The sequence below is a fragment of the Stegostoma tigrinum genome, chromosome X (assembly GCF_030684315.1).
Source record: "Stegostoma tigrinum isolate sSteTig4 chromosome X, sSteTig4.hap1, whole genome shotgun sequence".
Taxonomy (NCBI): Eukaryota; Metazoa; Chordata; class Chondrichthyes; order Orectolobiformes; family Stegostomatidae; genus Stegostoma; species Stegostoma tigrinum.
In genome coordinates, this window is record NC_081404.1 from 9,883,477 (window position 1) to 9,904,516 (window position 21,040).

A 21,040-nucleotide genomic window follows, 5' to 3' on the forward strand; every position below is an offset into this window, starting at 1 on the left:
TGCAGAGGGACCTGGGTGTGCTTGTGCATGAATCACAAAATGTTGATCTGCGGGTGTAGCAGGTAATTAAAAAAACGAATGGAATATTGTCCTCCATTGCTAGAGGGATGGAGTTTAAAAACAGGGAGGTTATGCTGCAGCTGTATAGGGTGCTGGTGAGGCCACACCTGGAGTACTGTGTACAGTTTTGGTCTCCTTACTTGAGAATGGATATACTGGCAATGGAGGTGGTACAGAGGAGGTTCATTAGGTTGATTCCAGAGTTGACAGAGTTGGTTTATGAGGAGAGATTGAGTAGCCAGGGACTATGCTCATTGGAATTTATAAGAATGAGAGGGGGGATCTTAGAGAAACATATCAAATTATGAAGGGGATTGATAAGATGGAAGCAGGAAGGTTGTTTCCACTGTTGGGTAAAACCAGAACTGGGGGCATAGCCTTAAAATAAGGGGGAGCAGACTTAAGACTGAGCTGAGGAGAAACTTCTTCTCCAAAAGGATTGTGAATCTGTGCAATTCCCTGCCCTGCGAAGCAGCTGAGGCTGCCTTGTTGAATGTTTTTAAGGCAAAGATAGATAGATTTTTGAACAGTAAAGGAATTAAGGGTTATGGTGAGAGTGCGGGTAATTGGAGCTGAGTCCACAAAAAGAACAGCTTATTGAATAGCAGAGCGGGCTCAAGGGGCCAGATGGCCTACTCCTGCTCCTATTTCTTATGTTCTTGTGTAATATAACATAACTGAAGGAAAGCTTAGAGTAAATGGAGAAACAAGAAATAATAATTCAGAGGATGATTCTGATTCCGCAGAGTAATTTGAACTAGAAATCCTAAGAAGGAGTTGAATGACATTTCACCTCATTTTAAAGGTGGAAGTTGAAGTGGCCAGAAGATGCTTGAACCTTAATGTTATAGAGTGCCATGATAAGTATCGTTTTGACTGTGTACAACAGTCTGTCAGGAGAGAAGTTTGCAGGCTAACATTATGTTACAAGAGTAATAATCAATGTTTGTGAGCTTGTTCATGACATCTACCCATTAGAATTTTAGATTATAAGGAAGAAACCTTAGCAGACATTTGTAGAATTTGGGATCACTGGTTTTTACCACTTAAGAGAAAATATTCTTGAGAACATAAGGGAAATCTTGATTATAGAAGAATTGTGAAGTGATATTCCAGTAAATCTTAAGACTTATTCAGACAAAAGTTAAGTATAAGAGATCGAAGAAATGGCAATTGTGGTGATTACCTATGGTATCTCATGCAGACAGTTACTTATATGGAAATGGTTATGTAGGAATTAACATGGAAACTGGAGGACTAGAAAATCTGGGAATAAGAAAGGATGGAACAGAGGGATGACAAAATAATAAAGGCAAAAGACTAGAACCTAAAAGTGATTAAAAGAGGCAGGGGAGTGGCATTGCTCATCAAGGCTGGTATAGCAGCTACTGGAAGGCAGTTCAAGAATGATAATGTCTACAGGGTCAGTTTGGGTTGAGGTCAGGAACAAGAAAGGAGCAGTTACTTTGTTGGATTTTTTTTTCCAGACCCCCTAATAGTTGCAGAGAAGTGGAGAAGCGGTTTAGGAGGCAGATACTGGAAAGTGCACAAGTCACAGGGTTGTAGTCATGGGTGACTTCGACTTTCCAAATATTGATTGGAAACTGTTAGTTGTAATAGTTTAGATGGAGTGGATTTTGTCCAGTGCATTCAGGAAGGATTCCTGACACAGTACATCGATAGACCAACATGAGGAGAGGCAACTCTGGATTTGGTGCTTGGCAATGAACCGGGCCACGTGTTAGACCTGTTGGCAGGAACTTATTTTGGCAGTAACGATCATAACTCTGTTACTTTTACAATAGTCATGGAAAAGGATAGGTACATACAGCAGGGTAAGGTTTATAATTGGTGGAAGGGTAATCACAATTCTATTAGGCAAGAACTGGGTAACATAAAATGGGAACAGATGCTTTCAGGGAAGACCACTATTGAAATGTGAAGATTGTTTAAGGAATGCATACTGCATGTGCTCGACATGTATGTCACTAGCAGGCAGGGAAGATGCGGTCGAGTGAGGGAGCCTTGGTTATCAAGATAAGTCGAATGACTGGTTAAGAGGAAGAAGGATGCTTATATAGGTTTAGGAAACAAGGAACAGAAAAGGTCTGGAGGGATACAAGTTATCCAGGAAGGAGCTGAAGAAAGGGATTAGGAGAGCTATAAGCTTGATCTTGAGAAAACCTAGGCAGATAAGATTAAAGAAAACTCCAAGACTTTTTACACATGCATGAGGAATAAGAGAATGACCAGAGAAAGGGTAGGCCTGATTGAGGATTGTAAAGGGAATTTGTGCACGGAGCCAAAAGAGATAGGAGGGGTCCTTAATGAATATTTTTCTTTGGTACTCACAACTGAGAGGGACCTTTGTTATAGCGGAGGACAGTGTGAAACAGGCAGGTAGGCTAGAGGAGGTTGATATTAGTAAAGAAGATGTACCAGGAATTTTGAGGAACTTGAAAATAGATAAGTCCCCCAGGCCTGATGGGATTTGTCCAAGGATTCTGTGGGAAGCGAGGGAAGAGATCGCAGGGCCTTTGGCGATGATCTTTTCATCCTCACTGTTCACGGGTATAGTGCTGGAATATTGGAGAGAGGCAAACATCATTCCCTTGTTCAAAAAAGGGAATAGGGATAACCCCGGAAATTACAGGCCAGTTAGTCTTATGTCAGTGGTGGGCAAATTATTGGAGGGGCTCTGAGAGATAGGATTTATGATCACTTGGAAAGGCACAGTTTGATTTGTGATAGTCAGCATGGATTTGTGAGGGGTAGATCATGCCTCACAAACCATATTGAATTCTTTGCAGAAGTGACCAAACACATGGATGAAGGTAGAGCAGTGGATGTGATACACATGGATTTAAGTAAAGCGTTTGATAAGGTTCCCCATGGGAGGCTCATGCAGAAAGTAAGGTGGCATGGGATAGGGGGAAATTTGGCAGATTTGGATTCAGAATTGGCTGACCCTTAGAAGACAAAGGGTGGTAGTGGACGGAAAATATTCAACATGGTGCTCAGTTACAAGTGGTGTACCACAAGGATCTGTTCTGGGTCCTCTTCTATTTGTGATTTTTGTAAATGATTTGGACGAAGGAGTAGAAGGGTGGATAAGAAGTTTGTGGACGATATGGAGGTGGGTCGCATTGTAGACAGTGCGGAGGGCTGTTGGTTACAAAGGGACATTGATAGAATGCAGAGTTGGGCTGAGAAGTGGCAGATGGAGTTTAACCCTGAAAAGTGTGAGGTGATTCATTTTGGAAGGACAAATTTTAAAGCAGAATACAGGTTTAACAGAAAGATTTTTGGCAGTGTAGAGGAACAGAAGGATCTTGGGGTTCATGCCAACAGTTCCCAGAAAGCTGTCACCCAGATGGATAGATTTGTTAAGAAGATGTAAGGTGTGTTAGCTTTCATTAATACAGGGATTGAGTTTGAGAGCCGTGAAGTTATGCTCCAGCTATACAAAACCCTGGTTCGGCCACATCTGGAGTGTTGTGTCCAGTTCTAGTTGCCTCATTACAGGAAAGATATGGAAGCATTGGAAAAGGTGCAGGGGAGATTTACCAGGATGTTGCTTGGTTAGGAGGGAAGGTCTTACGAGGAAAGGTTGAGAGAGCTAGGGCTTTTGTCTGTAGAATGACAAAGGATGAGAGGTGACTTGATAGAGGTGTACAAAATGATCAGAGGTATAGATACAGCAGACATCCAGAGACTTTTTTTTCTGAGGGTGGAGGTAGCTCTTATGAGGGGGCATAGTTTTAAAGTGAGTGGATGTGGATATCGGGGAGACTTCAGAGGTAGGTTCTTTACTCAGAGAGTGGTAGGGGTGTGGAATGCATTGCCGGAGAGGGTAGTAGAGTCAGCCTCATTGGGGGCGTTTAAGCGGCTATTAGATAGGCATATAGACAATAGTATAAGGTAGGGGTGGAGGTTAGATAGACTTTAGGTTGAGGGTAAAAGTTTGGCACAACATCGTGGGCCAAAGGGCCTGTACTGTGCTATACTGTTCTATGTTCTATATTATTGTAATAAGAATGGACATGCTGAGCTCATTTCTGGAAATTTAATAGGAGACCTATTGCAGTAGTAGGAGAGCATAAGGAATCCTCAATAAAAAGTTGTACTTAGAAAGGAAATGCGTACTAAAACTGTCATGGTAGTGCAGGTGGAGCATGTTATGGATCAGACCAAACCCGCTCAAATAATACTGAGAAGATAGCCTAGACCCTAACTTTTTCTAATTTTAAAGACAAGTCTTGATTTTGTGTTCCAGATGCAATATAATTGGGCAAACTACCAGTCTTGAAGCATTAATTAATAAATGTGGAGATGGAGGAGCACAGCAGGTCAGACAGCATCAGAGGAGCAGGCAAGTCGATGGTTCGGGTCGGGACCCTTCATCAGGACTGGGGGGTGGGGGGGGGGGGGGGGGAGGGAGCTGGGAAATAAATAGAGGCAGGAGGAGTGGGGCTGGGGAAGATAGATAGGATGGTGAGAGGTGGCTGTAGGTACGGGTTGTAGAGATTGGTCAGTGGGAAGGGTGGGGTGGACAGGTGGGAGAAGATGGACAGGTTGTGTCAGGTCAAGGAGGTTGGGATTAGAGGGAGGACTGGACATGTGATGAGGCTGGGGGGTAGAGCGATTTTGAAGCTTGTGAAATCTATGTTGAGGCCATTGGGCTGTAAGGTCCCAGGGTGGAATATAAGGTGTTGTTCCTCCAGTTTATGTGTGGCCTCATTGTGACAGTGGAGGAGGACCAGGATGGACATGTCACTAAGAAAGTGGGAGGGGGAAGTTAATGGAAGGTGGTGTTGACTGAAGCATACAGAGTGCAGATGTTCCGTGAATTGGTCACTGATTCTGCACGTGGTCTCTCCGATGTAGAGGAAACCACATCAGGAGCAATGGATGCAATAGATCAGGATAAAAGACGTACAGGTGAATCCCTGTCTGATTTGGAACAATTGTTTGGTGCCTTGGATGAAGGTGAGGGGTGAGGTGTAGGGGCAGGTGTAGCACTTCCTGCAGTTGCAGGAAAATGTACCCAGTGTGGTGGAAGGGTTGGTAGGAAATGTGGAGCTGACGAGGGAGTTGCAGAGTGACTGGTCCCTTTAGAAAGCAGATAGGGCTGGGGAGGGAAATATCTCTTTGGTGGTGCGGTCTGATTGCAGATGGTGAAAATGGTGGAGGATGATGCATTGGATTTGGAGATTGGTGAGAATGGTACATGAGGACTGGGGGACGCTATCCTTCCTGTTCTTAGGTTTGAGGGGGTTTGAGGGCAGAAGTGCAGGAAATGCAGGTGATGGGGTGAGGGAATTATGAATCACAGGAGAGGATAAGCTACAGTCCTTGAAGTAGGAGGACACTTTATTCATACACTGTAGTTAAAATACAACAAAAGAAACAAGAATTTGGAATAACAACTCTATTTGAGAAAGTATCAAATAATAGATTATTTACCTACAATAAAGTAATCTGTTCCAATATAGTATCATCCCATAAACACTCACCCATGGAAAAGGCAAATTCAGTAAAACAGATTGTCTCACATGAACCTTTGCAGCAGGAAGAGAACGCCAGCTGCTGGCTGTAACAAAGGAAAAACGGCTTCCACATCCACTTTCGAGACCCCAGCAACTGCTATTGAAAACTAAAACTAAAAATCCTGTTCTGTGGGTGTTTGATCCCACCCAGTCAGGCTGCTTCTATTGTTCTAACGTAAAACAAAAACTCATGGCCTCGCTGAGTGTTTACTCTAGGGACTCTGAGTAGACTGCTTTTCACTTCTCTCTCGACCTTTCTTCATTTAAGAAAAGGACAAAATAAATCTCTTAAAGCCATAGTATCATCACAAGTGATTTTCCTCAGAACTGACTAGGAAGATAGAGAAGATTTAGGACAGTCAAGAAAATTCTTCCTTAGTTATTGTTAAAGAGAAAAACACAGACAATTCTGGAGAAACTCAGCAGTGTGGCAGCATGTGTAGAGAAAGAAACAGAATTGATGTTTCAAATCTGGTATCATTCGTCTTCAGAACGTGGAAAGTTTAGTAATTGTTTCTACATACTTTTGACAGAGGCAGAGGAGAAGCAAAAGTGCAGATCAGATAAAGTCCCAGTGCAAAAGACAAAGGTGTTAATAATTGTGGTGAAAGAGCAAAAGAGACATAAAATGGGTGTAAATTGAGGTGTGCAAGGAGGGAGGATGGGTCCTATCTACCAAGAGCAAAGTAAAGAAGATATGGCTGGGATGGAGGTGGGTGGAGAGGAAACTCTGTGACTTTATCAACATGCTGTTTGCCATTCCCAATCTCTTGCTGGACCTATCTTTTTGTGATTCACGCAGCAGAATACTCTGTATTCAGAATTCTGTAGTCTCTCTCCCTTTTCTCCTGAATAGATTTGTGACATTTCCTATTTTCCAATCTGATGGAACCTATCCAGAATCTAGACAATTTTGGAAAACTAAAACCAATGCACTAAATAAGCACTAACTGAGTAGCCACTTATTTTAAAACCCTAGAATGAAGTCAATAGACAATAGACAATAGACAATAGGTGCTGGAGTAGGCCATTCGGCCCTTCGAGCCAGCACCACCATTCATTATGATCATGGCTGATCATCAAACAATCAGTATCCTGTTCCTGCCTTATCCCCATAACCCTTGATTCCACTATCTTTAAGAGCTCTGACTATCTCTTTCTTGAAAGTATCCAGAGAGTTGGCCTCCACTGCCTTCTGGGGCAGAGCATTCCATTTATCCACCACTCTCTGGGTGAAGAGGTTTTTCCTCAACTCTGTTCTAAATGGCCTACCCCTTATTTTTAAACCGTGTCCTCTGGTTCTGGACTCACCCATCAGCAGAAACATGCTTCCTGCCTCCAGAGTGTCCAATCCCTTAATAATTTTATATGTCTCAATCAGATCCCCTCTCATCCTTCTAAACTCAAAAGTATACAAGCCCAGTTGCTCCAATCTTTCAACATATGATAGTCCCGCCATTCCGGGAATTGACCTCGTGAACCTACGCTGCACTCCCTCGAAAGCAAGAATGTCCTTCCTCAAATTTGGAGACCAAAACTGCACAGGATACTCCAGGTGCGGTCTCACCAGGGCCCTATACAACTGCAGAAGGACCTCTTTGCTCCTGTACTCAATTCCTCTTGTTATAAAGGCCAGCATGCCATTAGCTTTCTTCACTGCCTGCTGTACCTGCATGCTTGCTTTCATTGACTGATGTACAAGAACACCTAGATCTCGCTGTACTTCCCCTTTACCTAACTTGACTCCATTGAGATAGTAATCTGCCTTCCTGTTCTTGCCACCAAAGTGGATAACCACACATTTATCCACATTAAACTGCATCTGCCATGTATCCGTCCACTCACCTAGCCTGTCCAAGTCACCCTGTATTCTAATAACATCCTCCTCACATTTCACACTGCCACGCAGCTTTGTGTCATCAGCAAATTTGCTAATATTACTTTTAATGCCTTTGTCTATATCATTAATGTATATTGTAAACAGCTGCGGTCCCAGCACCGAACCTTGTGGTACCTCACTGGTCACCGCCTGCCATTCTGAAAGGGACCCGTTTATCACTACTCTTTGCTTCCTGTAGCCAGCCAATTTTCAATCTAAGTCAGTATTTTGCCCCCAATACCATGTGCCCTAATTTTACTCACCAATCTCCTGTGTGGGGCTTTATCAAAGGCTTTCTGAAAGTGCAGGGACACTATATCCACTGGTTCTCCCTTGTCTATCTTCATAGATACATCCTCAAAAAATTTCAGAAGATTAGTCAAGCACGATTTCCCCTTCGTAAATCCATGCTGACTCTGACCTATTCTGTTACTGCTATCCAAATGAGTCGTAACTTCATCTTTTATAATTGACTCCAGCATCTTTCCCACCACTGACATCAGGCTAACTGGTCTATAATTTCCTGTTTTCTCTGTCCCTCCTTTCTTGAAAAGTGAGCCAACATTAGCCGCCCTCCAATCTGCAGGAACTGATCCTGAATCTATAGAACATTGGAAAATGATTACCAATGCGTCCACGATTTCCAGAGCCACCTCCTTAAGTACCCTGAGATGCAGACCATCAGGTCCCGGGGACTTATCAGCCTTCAGACCTAACAGTCTATCCAACACCATTTCCTGCCTAATATAAATTCCCTTCAGTTCATCCATTACCCTAGGTCCTTTAGCCACTATTGCATCTGGGAAATTGCTTGTGTCTTCCCTAGTGAAGACAGATCGAAAGTACCTATTCAACTCTTCTGCCATTTCCTTGTTCTCCGTAATAAATTCACCCGTTTCTGTCTTCAAGGGCCCAATTTTAGTCTTAACCACTTTTTTTCTTTTCACGTACCTAAAAAGCTTTTACGATCCTCCTTTATATTTTTGGCCAGTTTTCCTTCATAGCTCATTTTTTCTCTGTGTATTGCCTTTTCAGTTATCTTCTGTTGCTCTTTAAAAGCTTCCCAGTCCTCCGGCTTCCCGCTCATCTTTGCTATCTTATACTTCTTCTTTTTTGTCTTTATACAGTCCTTAACTTCCCTCATCAGCCACGGCCGTCCCTGCTTCCCCTTAGGATCTTTCTTCCTCTTTGGAATGAACTGATCCTGCACCTTCTGCATTATATCCAGAAATACCTGCCACTGTTGTTCCACTGCCATCCCTGCTAGGGTATTGTACTACTGAACTTTGGCCAGCTCCTCCCTCATAGCTCCATAGTCCCCTTTGTTCAACTGCAATACTGACACTTCCGATTCTCCCTTCTCCCTCTCAAACTACAGATTAAAACTTATCATATTATTGTCACTACCTCCTAATGGCTCCTTTACTTTGACGTCCCTGATCAAGTCCGGTTCGTTGCACAACACCAGATCCAGAATTGCCTCCTCCCTGGTAGGCTCCAGTACAAGCTGTTCTAAGAATCCATCTCGGAAGCACTCCACAAACTCCCTTTCTTGGGATCCAGTACCATCCTGAATCTCCCAATCTACCTGCATGTTGAAATCTCCCATAACAACTGTAATAATACCTTTGCGACAGGCCAATTTCAGCTCCTGATTCAACTTGCACCCTACATCCTGACTACTGTTTGGGGGCCTGTAGATAACTCCTATTAGGGTCCTTCTACCCTCAGAATTTCTCAGCTCTATCCATACTGACTCTACATCTCCTGATTCTATGTCTCCTCTTGCAAGGGACTGAATATCATTCCTCACCAACAGGGCCACCCCACCCCCTCTGCCCATCAGCCTGTCCTTTCGATAGCACGTACAGCCTTGAATATTCATTTCCCAGGCCCTGTCCACTTGAAGCCACGTCTCAGTTATCCCCACAACATCGTATCTGCCAATTTCCAACTGAGCCTCAAGCTCATCCACCTTATTTCTTATGCATTGTGCATTCATATATAATATTTTTAATTTGTTACTCCCCTCACCCTTCCTATCAATCCTTATTTCACTTGGCCATACTGTACGATCCCTTCTTGAGTTTTCTGCTCCGTTGATTCTGTTGTCTTTCTTAACTTCTCTTATTCTCACTTTTCTCTTTAACATCATTCTTAAATTTCCAGTTTGACCCCTCCCCCCCACTACTTAGTTTAAACACACCTCTGTTGTAGTAGCAAACCTGCCTGCCAGAATGCTGGTCCCCCACCTATTAAGTTGCAATCCATCCCTCTTGTACAATTAAGATGCAACTCGTCCCTCTTGTACAAGTCCATCAGGGCCAGGAGACTTATCAGGTATTGCCTCAAATAGTTTTCTCAGTACCCTTTCCCAGTGATTAGAATTGCTTTATGTTCCTTGCTCCCTTTTGCATTCTGAATCACAATTATTTCTGAGATTACTTCTATTAGTATCATCTATAATGAAGAAAGACACACAATATCTGTTCAATTCATCAGTCATTTCCCTATTTTTCATAATTAATTTTCCAGACTCTCTCTCTAGAAAACCAACAGTCACTTTATTAAATTTGTTATTTTTAAATACCTGAAAAAATTCTTTCAGATTTTATATTTCCAACTAGCTTGCCCTTGTACTATTAATTTCTCCCTGTTTATTAATCCTTTGGCAATTGTTTGCTATTCTTTATATTGTGTCCAATCTTCTGACCCACTACTTAAACCTTGTGGAATGTTACAAAGATACTTTACATTTAATATTGCTTAGATGACTTACATTTTGAAGGATTGTGGAAAATTGATTCATTTCAAGTTTTTTTAGAAATACCTAGAATTGGTTCTTTCAACAAGTTCATTGAATTTACACCGTGGACATGGGAGATCTTATTTTTAGCAAGGTATCAAAGAAATCCCATGGCTGGTGATAACTGTTTTGTTGTAGACCCTTTTAAACAATAAAAGGAGTCTTTTAAACAATAACTGATTCAGAGAGATTCTTGCTTTATTTGAGTTCATGGAGGGAAGCCTGCAAAGATCAAGCTGAATTGGAGAGAAGCTTACTAAGCATAAACAGAGTTAAAAGAAGACTGGCTAAGAACAAGCTGGCCTGCTGATCTCTTACCAATGAAAAGAAAATTCTCTTGTTGAAGTCAGGGTGAAATCTGTTTGTTCTGTTGAAAGAGTTATTGAAGAAACATCTCAAGAATGCATTTCCTGAGCAAGATGTGACTGCAAGATTTCAGAGATAAGCAGTGTGCCATTGGGATCTGGGCTGGGTCCACTACTTTTTGTCATTCATATATATGATTTGGATGTGGACATAGGAGCATTGGTAAGTACATTTGCAGATGACACCAAAATTGAAGGTGTCGTGGGCAGCAGACGTTTACCTCAGAATACATCAGGATCTTGATTAGGTGGGCCAATGGGCCGAGGAGTGGCAGATGGAGTTTAATATAAATAAATGTGAAGTATTACATTTTGGAAAGGCAAATCAGCGCAGGATTTAAACACTTAATGGTAAGGTCCAGGGGAGTGTCACTGAACAAAGACACCTTGGAGTACAGGTTCATAGTTCCTTGAAAATGGAGTCCACGTAGACAGGATAGTGAAAAAGATGTTTGGTATGCTTGCCTTTGTTGATCAATGCATTGAGAATTGGAGTTGTGCAGTACAGGGCATTGGTTAAGCCACTTTTGGAATACTGCGTACAATTCTGGTCTCCCTGTTATATGAAGAATGTTGTGAAACTTGAAAGGGTTCAGGAATGATTTACAAGGATATTGCCAGGATTGGAGGGTTTGAGCTAGGGAGACACTGAATAGACTGGGGCTATGTTCCCTGGACCATTGGAGGCTGAGAGGTGACCTTATAGAAGTTTATAAAATCATGAGGGGCATGGATAGAGTAAATAGCCAAGATGTTTTACCCGGGGTGGGGAATCCAAAACCAGAGGCCATAGGATTGAGGTGATGGGGGGGGGGGATGATTTAATAGGGACCTGAGGGCCAACTTTTTCATGCAGAGTATATGGAATGAGTTGCCAGAGGAAGTGGTGGAGACTGGTACAATTACAACATTTAAAAGGGATCTGGATGGGCATATGAACAGGAAGGGTTTAGAGGGATATGGGCCAAATGCTAGCAAATGGGACTAGATTAATTTAGGATATCAGGTGAGCATGGACATGTTGAACCAAAGGGTCTGTTTCTGTGTTGTACAGCTCTATGATTCTATAACGGCACAGGATTCATGATTCCACCATATGTGTGAGAAGATGAAAATAAGACTCCAGGTCATCCTGAGCTTTATCCTTTTGCCTTCAAGAATAAACAATTGGTTAAATTTTTTTTTTATTTTCAGAAAGCCAAATTCGGCACAGAAATGTATTTTTTTCTCTCTTTACCAAAGAGTTGTGGATCTGTGTGTGTGTGTGTGTGTGTGTGTGTGTGTGTGTGTGTGTGTGTGTGTATTTTGGGGCTATTTAGAGGGAGAAGCATTTACATGCTTGTATTACTGACTTTAGTGTTAATTGATTATTGCCTCTTTATTGAATCAGTTTTGTTTTGATAATAAATTAATAATTGTGTTGATTAAGACACCTGGTTGATTGATCTAATTGTTTAAAACCTGATATTGATAATGTATTTAATTAGTTATCTTGTCAACTGGAAAAAGTATTTAGGTTTTATATTGTGACTCATGAAGTAGTGGGACTAGAGCAAAAGTGCACTCCTCCACCCTTGGTCAACACATAAAAGTGAGGACTTGTAGTGGGATACCGATCCAGACAATTGTTTAATTGGAGGTGAGATACTAATAATTGGAAAATGATTTATAAAGTACATTTTCTTGAGCATTATTATACCAAAATGGCTTTGGGAGTTGCTAATGTTCTACTGAAGGTGAAAGGTTTATCCCTGAATGATTTACAAAGAATAACCAAGTTTAGACTAATTGAATTAGCTGAGAAATTTAGGTTAGTATTATAAATATGGGCTAGGAATGCTGTCATAACTGGGGTAATAGTGGAACATTTCAAGTTGGAAGAACAGCAGCACAAACCACATGCTGAGTCAAATGAGTCAGTAATAATTTATCTACAGGTGAAGCAACTTAAAATAAAAGTAAAAGAAATGTTAAGTAAACTTGAGGAAAAACGAAGGGAAAGAGCATTTCAGGTAAAGAATATTTCAGGTAAGAGAAAAGTTGAGAGTATGGAAATATCACGAGGCCCCTGACTCCATGGAACGTGTTGGTGAGGAAAGATTTGAATCTAATCAAGATCTATCGGGAAGCTTTTTAAAATTGTGCAAGCCCTCCCAAAATTTGATAGAAAGTTCATTATGGTATTTTTCATTTCTTTTGAAAAGATAACTAAGCAGATGAGTTAGGTAAAATAAAACTCGACATTGCTCACAGGGCTTCTATAGGTTATAAAGTGGAAAAAAAAGACTAGTCTCAGTATGTATGAGTTGATCCCTCAGGCTTACAAACAGATATTTTGGAACATCCAGAAGCATCCTGGACAGACTTTTTTGATATTGATGTGTTTGTTGATGGAGTTCCAGCTAGAATACTAGGCCTCCAGGAATTTCCTGGCGTGTCTCTGTCTGGTTTCTGCGATTACGGATGTGTTGTCCCAGTCAAATTTGTATCCTCCTTTGTCCATGTGTTGTGAGATATCGTGGCTGAGCGCAGCCCATGAACAACTATACTTCCTGCATGAATGTCTCAGAAAGCAGGTACTCCACAAAGCTTAAAATATAAACCACCTATCAACAATGTTGGAAATGCTGCAGCTAATTTGTATACGGAAAGATCCCAAGAGCAGCCAAGTGACATTGGCTGCAAATTTGAATGAAGGTATGTGTAATCTATTCCACACAGGAGAAGGATGATATGGTTCCCCTGATTTCTTAATTCATTTCTATCTAACTGCAACACGATGTGTTTTAAAGAAGGTTTTAACCCTTTAGTACTGTGACCTCAAGAACAAACATATAACAGCTTTTCCGATAAGCTTAAAAGAAAGAACTTGGACAAGCATATGGACGTACTTGGAATAGTGTAGGTTAGATGGGCTTTAGATCGGTATGACAGGTCGGCACAACATCGAGGGCCGAAGGGCCTGTACTGTGCTGTTATGTTCTATGTAACAATCCACAGGCATGGAGGATAGCTGAACAGAATGGACACAGAATGATAAGTGTTATGATTAACAATGCCCACAACTGCCTCCACAAATACACGTGGGAAATTGCATGCCAAAAGACCTTGTACTCCAATGCAACCAAACAGGAATAGACATCCACACGGGAACAAGCCATCAACATACAACAACAAAAGACCAGAATAAAGAAAAGAATAGCCGGGCAGCACGGTGGCTCAGTGGTTAGCACTGCAGCCTCACAGCACCAGGGACCTGGGTTCAATTCCAGCCTCGGGCAACTGTCTGTGTGGAGTTTCCCATGTCATTCTCCCCATGTCTGCATGGGTTTCCTCTGGGCGCTCTGGTTTCCTCCCACAGTCCAAAAGTGTGCGGGCTAGGTGGATTGGCCATGGGGAATTGCCTGTAGTGTTCAGGGGTGTGTGGGTTATAGGGGGATGGGTCTGGGCGGTGTGGCCTTGTTGAGCCGAAGGGCCTGTTTCCACACTGTAGGGAATCTTATCTAATCTAATCTAATAGCCCTACAAGAAAAACTGTCCAAAATCACCCACAACAACTACATGGACAACACAGATTCATGAATTAAAAACATCTTGGACCGACCATGTACAGACACCGAGAAGACTGTCTGAGTACACAGACTAAATTATAACTATAGAGACGCCAAAAAGACTGACTTCCTGGCTGTGCTAGAATCAACGTTAAAGAACAACAGGCTCATGAGAGAGGTACAACAGACAATCAGACAGATAATAGTACCAACGCTGAGCAAAAAAAGGAAAGTGGAACACATTCAACACAGACGAGAGGAAAACCCTGGAACGACTCAAGAAAGACAGGAACACTGTAATCTTACCAGCGGACATAGGACGCACTACAGTAATCCGCAATAGAACCCAATACATCGAAAAAGCTAACACATCACTAGCAGATACCAACACCCATCAACAGATGGCAACAGACCCAACACCACAGTTAGGGAGATAGTAGGAACTGCAGATGCTGGAGAATCTGAGATAACAAGGTGTAGAGCTGGATGCACACAGCAGGCTAAGCAGCATCAGAGGAGCAGGAAAGCTGACGTTGGTTCGGGTCTAGAAAGGCCAGAAACATCAGCTTTCCTGCTCCTCTAATGCTGCTTGGCCTGCTGTGTTCATCCAGCTCTACACCTTGTTACCACAGTTCGGGAAACAAATTACAATGACCCTGAAGAAATTACACAACTTAGGAGACATCAGCAAGACAGGCTACCACAAAATGAAGCCAGAGGGATCCAACACACCCGGCTCCTCTGGACTCCCCACGGTACACAAATAGACCCATTGTCTCACTACCAGGCACGACAATATACAGGCTTGCCAAAGAACTATAACAGAAATTGAAATACTTCGTTGACACCACGACCCACCCCATTCATTCATCCCAAGAATTCCTAACATCATCAAGGACACCAGGATAGAAGAGGATGAGATGATGATATCCCTCAATGTAACAGCACTATTTACATCCATAAACATCGACATAGCCAAAGAGACAATCACCACACTAATGGACAAAAAGACAAGTAGGCTGGCAACACAGGACACCAACAACAACATGAATAAGGACACCAATCTGAAACTATTAGATCTGTGCCTCACAACCCACTTCACCTTCAACAATGGCATATACAAACAAATCAACAGAATACCAATGGGATCCCCAATACCAGGACTGATTGCAGAAGCAGTAATGCAAATATTAGTATAGATAGCACTCCCCACTATACAAAGCGAACTTTGGGTATGATATGTAGATGACATCTTTGTGATTATCAAACGCACAAAACTGGAAGAAACCCACCGATACATAAACAACATCCTCACTGGGATAAAATTCACAAAAGAAAAAAGAACTACAACTCACTACCCTTCCTGGACATAATAGTACAATGCAAAAACAACGGTGAACTCTAGACTAGCATATATAGAATGACCATACATATGGACCAGATATTCAATTACACTAGCAACCACCCAGGTGAAAGCAGAAATCTAATACATTTTAGAAACTCATATAAGGATCCTTTCTAATATAACAAAGTGTGGGGCTGGATGAACACGTCAGGCCAAGCAGTATTATCGGCTTTTGTGCTCCTGAGATGCTGCTTGGCCTGCTGTGTTCATCCAGCTTCACACTTTGTTATCTCGGATTCTCCAGCATCTGCAGCTCCCATTATCTCTAAGGACCCTTTCTGTTGTGGTGCAGTGGTAGTACCCTTATCCCTGAATTGGGAGGACCTGGTTTAAGTCACACCCGCACCAGAGGTATGTAATAACCTCTGAACAGGTTGATTAGAAAAATAGGCGAAATAAAAAAAACATTAATTGAACCCAATCAAAGCAGCTGGAGATCCCTCATGGTGTTAGTGTTTAAACTTGATGGTTCAGCCAGATTCTGTGTCAACTTCAGAAAGGCCAAGGTAGTAACAAAGGCAGACACCTACCCAATTCCTCATTTAGTATACTGTATTGATAGGATTAGGAATGCCAGATATTTTGGCAAAATAGATTAAAAGGATATTGGCAGGTTCCTTTAACACCCAGAACTAAAGAGAGATAGGATTCTGTCACACCAGGCAGTCTTTTCCAATGTCAAGTGATGCATTTCAGGGAAACATAGAAGCATTGAAAATAAGAACAGAAATAGGCCATTCGGCCCCTTGATACTGCTCACTACTCAATATGATCATAGCTAATTATCCAGCCCAATACCCTGTTCCAACTTTCGCCTCATACCCTCAAATCACTTTAGCCCTAAGAACTATATTGAGCTCGTTTGGGCTAAAACATTGCTCCAGCAACTTCTTAGTGCTGGGTTCCAAATTTAATTCGCCTGCCTTGATGATATAGTGCATAGAATGACACTTGAGAGGAACACTTGAAACAACTGGAAGTTTTGTTAAGGAAGTTATAATTGGCTGAATTAGTGATAAACATAGCCAAAAACAAATTTTCAAAGGCATAAATAACTTACTTACGGTATATAGTAGAGCAAGGGCAAGTGCTACCAAGAACAGCAAAAGTACAAATATCAGTGGAGATTGTCACCCCTAAAACTAACAAGAAATAATAAGGTTTTTGGGGAAGTGTGATTTTTTTTTGCAATTTGTACCAAATTTCAACACAAGATCTGCTCTGCTGACAGATTTATTCAAAATGTAAGCAAGGGTCGCGCTAGACATCTTCTGAAAAGTTGAAATCATTTTGATCAAAGAACAAATGTGAACTACATAAAACTTCACTAAGCTCTTCAAGGTAGCAATTGATGCTCGGGATCTGAGAGTGGGTGAATTCTATTACATGATGATGAGGTAGCTGTAGATACGCCAGTAGGAATTTCTGTAAAAAGCTTAACTGACACCAAAAGAGATACTCAATGGTGGAAAAATGAACCCTGATATTGCTACCAGCTCGTATATATTTTGAAGTGTATGTCCAGTAGAGCTAGAGATATGTTGGTATCTGCTGATCACTGATTGTGTGGCTGGAAAGATGGTGCAGATGATACGGGTTTAGATTCTTGGGACAGGCTCTGGATACATGTCACCTATTCAAGTCAGGCACAGTACAGGTATATTCCCTCAAAAGGGCAAACAAATCCAGAGCTCCCTGCCTGAAAGATGAGACAGAAATTAAAATAAAGAAGAAAAAGTATGCTTATGACAAGTATTGAGAACCAATAAGAATACAGGAGGATCAGCAGGGAGGTGCAAAAGCCTATTAGAGAATGTAAAAAGGGATTACGGGAAAAGACTGGTAGCTAACATAAAGGAGAATCCCAATGTTTTCTACAGGCAAATGAATAATAAAAGTGTGCTAAAAGGTACAGGACTGTTAAGAAACCAAAAAGGGGATTTCCACATGGAGGTTAGAGGAATGGCTGAAATGTCATGTTAATACTTTGCAGGTCATGGTAAACTAGAAGAGTTCAAAATTGATAAGGAGGAAGTGTTGAATAAGCAATTGATACTTAAAATTGACAAGACACTGGCATCAAAGGATATTGAAGGAAATGACAGTGGAAATTGCACGGGCACTGGCCATAATCTTTCAGACTTCCTAGACCTGGGGGAGGGGCCAGAAGAGTGGAGAATTGCAGACATTACACACTTGTTCAAAAATGTTTGTAAGGATAAGCCCTGCAATTACAGACTAGTCAGTTTAACTGCAGTAATGGGGAAGCTGCTAGAAACAATTGGTCAGGAAAGAATTAGTAGTCATGTGGGAAAATGTGGGCTGTTTAGGAAGAGCCAGCATGAATTTCTAAAGGTGAAATCATATTTGACTAATTTTAAAGCAGTTTTTTGAAGAGGTATCAGAAAGACTTGATGACAGTAATGTTGATGTAGTGTACATGAATGTTCAAAAAGTATTTGACACAGTACCACACAATGGACCTGTGTGACAAGTTATAACTCATGGAATAAAAGGGACAGTAGCAATAAGAATACAAAATTGGTTGAGTAATAGGAAACCAGAAGTAGTGGTCAATGGATATTTTTCAGGCTGGAGGAAGGTTTGCAGTGAAGCTCACCCAGGTTTGGAATTGGGACACTTGCTTCTCTTGATGTATATTAGTGATAAAGATTGTGGTGTGCAGGGGACTATTTCAAAGTTTGTAGAGGATATGAAACTTGGAAGCACTGGAGACTGTGAGGAGGACAATGAAGAACTCCGAGATGATATTGACAAGTTGGTAGACCGGGCAGGGGGTAGTAGAAGAAGTTCAATGTGGAGAAAGTGTGTGGTGATGCATTTTAGTAGGAAGAATATGGATGAACAATACAAAATAAGAAGTACAGTACTTAAAGGGGTGCAGGATCAGAGGGACCTAGATGTATATATGCATAGATTACGAAAGGTGGCAGGACTGTGGGAGAGAGCAGTTAATAAAGGGTATCACATCCTGGAGTTCATTAATAGAAACATCAGTACAATTATACTGAACTATGCAAGAAACTTGTTAGACATCAGCTGGAGTACTGTGTAGAGTTCTGGCCACCATATTGTAGGAAGGATGTGAATGCATTGGAGAGAATGCAGAACAGATCTACAAAAATTATTCCAGGAATGAAAAACTTCAGTTACAAGGATAAATTGGAGAAGTTGGAATTGTTATTCTTGGAAAGAAGACTAAGTGGAGATCTGATAGAAGCCTTCAAAATCACAAGTGGTTGGGATAGAGTAGATAAGAAGAAATTGTTGCTACTTGAGAAAGGATCAAGAACGAAAGAGCACAGATTTAAAGTGATTTGCAAACATAGTCAATGCAATGTAAGAAAAAACGTTTTCACCAAGCAGTTCAGGTCCGGAGTGCACTACTCACAAGTATTTTGGAGCTAGCGTTATTAAAGCCATTCAAGAGGGCATTGCATAATTATTCAAACAGAAATAATGTGCAAGAATATGTGGGAAATGGCAAGAGAATGGTACAGTCATTATGATCATTGGTGAGCTGATGCACACAATGGGCTCAATTTCCTTCTGTGTCATAGCAATTCTATGACAACTCCTTAAACTTTGTGGAAAAATTCAAAAAATAAAATGCGAGACTATTTCAATGTTGTTTCCTATTACAGCCCAATCTTCTAAAGATTGCCCACTTTGCAGGGAAAAACAACGTGCTTATCAATGCTTCGTCAAGAATGCAACTTTGTTTGAATTGTTTGAGGATGAAGAAAATATCGTAAACATTGCATGTAAAGAGAAACTGAGAATGGGTATGTAAATGTGTTTTTATTTTTAAAATATTTCTGTTCAGGCTCACTTTAAAATAAAATGTGTTTAAAACAGGTGGAGGTAGTATGAAGTTGCTTTGTATTTGATGTTGCTCAGAGAACTTGAGTTATGGAGAACAGTGAAAAATTGATTCATTTCAAGTTTTTTGTGAAAATACTGGAGTTGTTCTGTATGAGGTCTTTGAAAATTCACTGCGGGCATTGAGGAGTTTTTAAAAACAAGACTCCTTTGAAATCATAGGACTGGGGATAATTGCTTACTTTGCTATAAACCCTTGCTCTGGCTGTTTTAAAGAGTGACTGGCTTGGAAAAGTGCACATTTTATCTGGTTCAGTTGGAGGAAATCTTACTAAGAACAAGCTGAGTTGGAAGGAAGCTCACCAAGAACAAATTACCCATTGGTGCCTTTTCAATTCTGAAAAGAAAGCCCTGTGTTTGTTTTTTTGAAAGAGTAATTCAAAACACATCTCAAGATTTTATTTCCTGAGCAAGTTGTGTCTGTTGTTTTTCAGAGACAATCATACATATTTAGTGACTTGACTGTATGTGCAAGGACATCAGAGCAACAGACTCCCAAACACACTTATGCTTTATACATCTGCTTTCAAGAATAACCCTTAGGCCAAAGTGTTTTTTTTAGAATGCCAATCTCTGCAGTGAAAATTGTGATTTTTTTTCTCTCTTTTCTGAAAAGTGTATGCGTATATTTGCATGTGTTTTGGGGATATTCATCATGAGATCATAAGAAGTAGGAACAGGAGGCCCCTCAATTGTGCTCCGCATTCAATGGTTGATCTGACATTCCCCACATCCACTTTTCTGCCCTTTCCCTGTGACCCTTGATTCCCCAACTGATGAAGAATCAATCTCAGCCTTAAATATACTCAAGAACTCACCCCACAGCTCTCTGTGGCAGGGAGTTCCAAAGACTCTCAACCCTCTCAGAGAAGAAATTCCTCCTCATCTCAGTCTTAATTTGCCCCTTTATTCTGAAACTATGCCCTCTGGTCCTAGACTCTCACATGAGGGGACGCATCCTCTCAGCAATTACCCTGTTCAGCTCTTTAAGAATCCTATACATTTCAATGAGATCACCCCTCATTCTAAACCCTGAGTTTCAACCTGCTTAACCTTTGCTCATAAGACAATCCGTCCATACCAGGGATCATCTAGTAAGCCTTCTCTGAACTGTCTCCAATGAAATAGCTTTCCTTCAATAAGTAGAACTGTTCACAGTGCTCCAGATGTGGTCTCACCAGCACCTTGTACAGTTGCAGTAAGACTTCCCTACTCTTGTTCTCCAACCCCATTGAAATAAGCACCAACATTCCATTAGCCTTCCTAATTATCTGCCACCCCTGTGTGCTGGCTTTCTGTGTTTCTTGCACAAATACCCCCAAGTCTCTTTGTGTGGCAGCTTTCTGCAATTTTCCTCCATTTAAATAATACTGTTGTTTTTTCTTCCTTCCAAAATGAACAACTTCACATTTTTCCACATTATATTCCATTTGCCAAATTTTGCCCACTTAATTAACCTATCAATAAACTTTGTAGCCCCTTGCAACTTGTGTTTCCATCTGCTACTGTATCATCTGCAAAT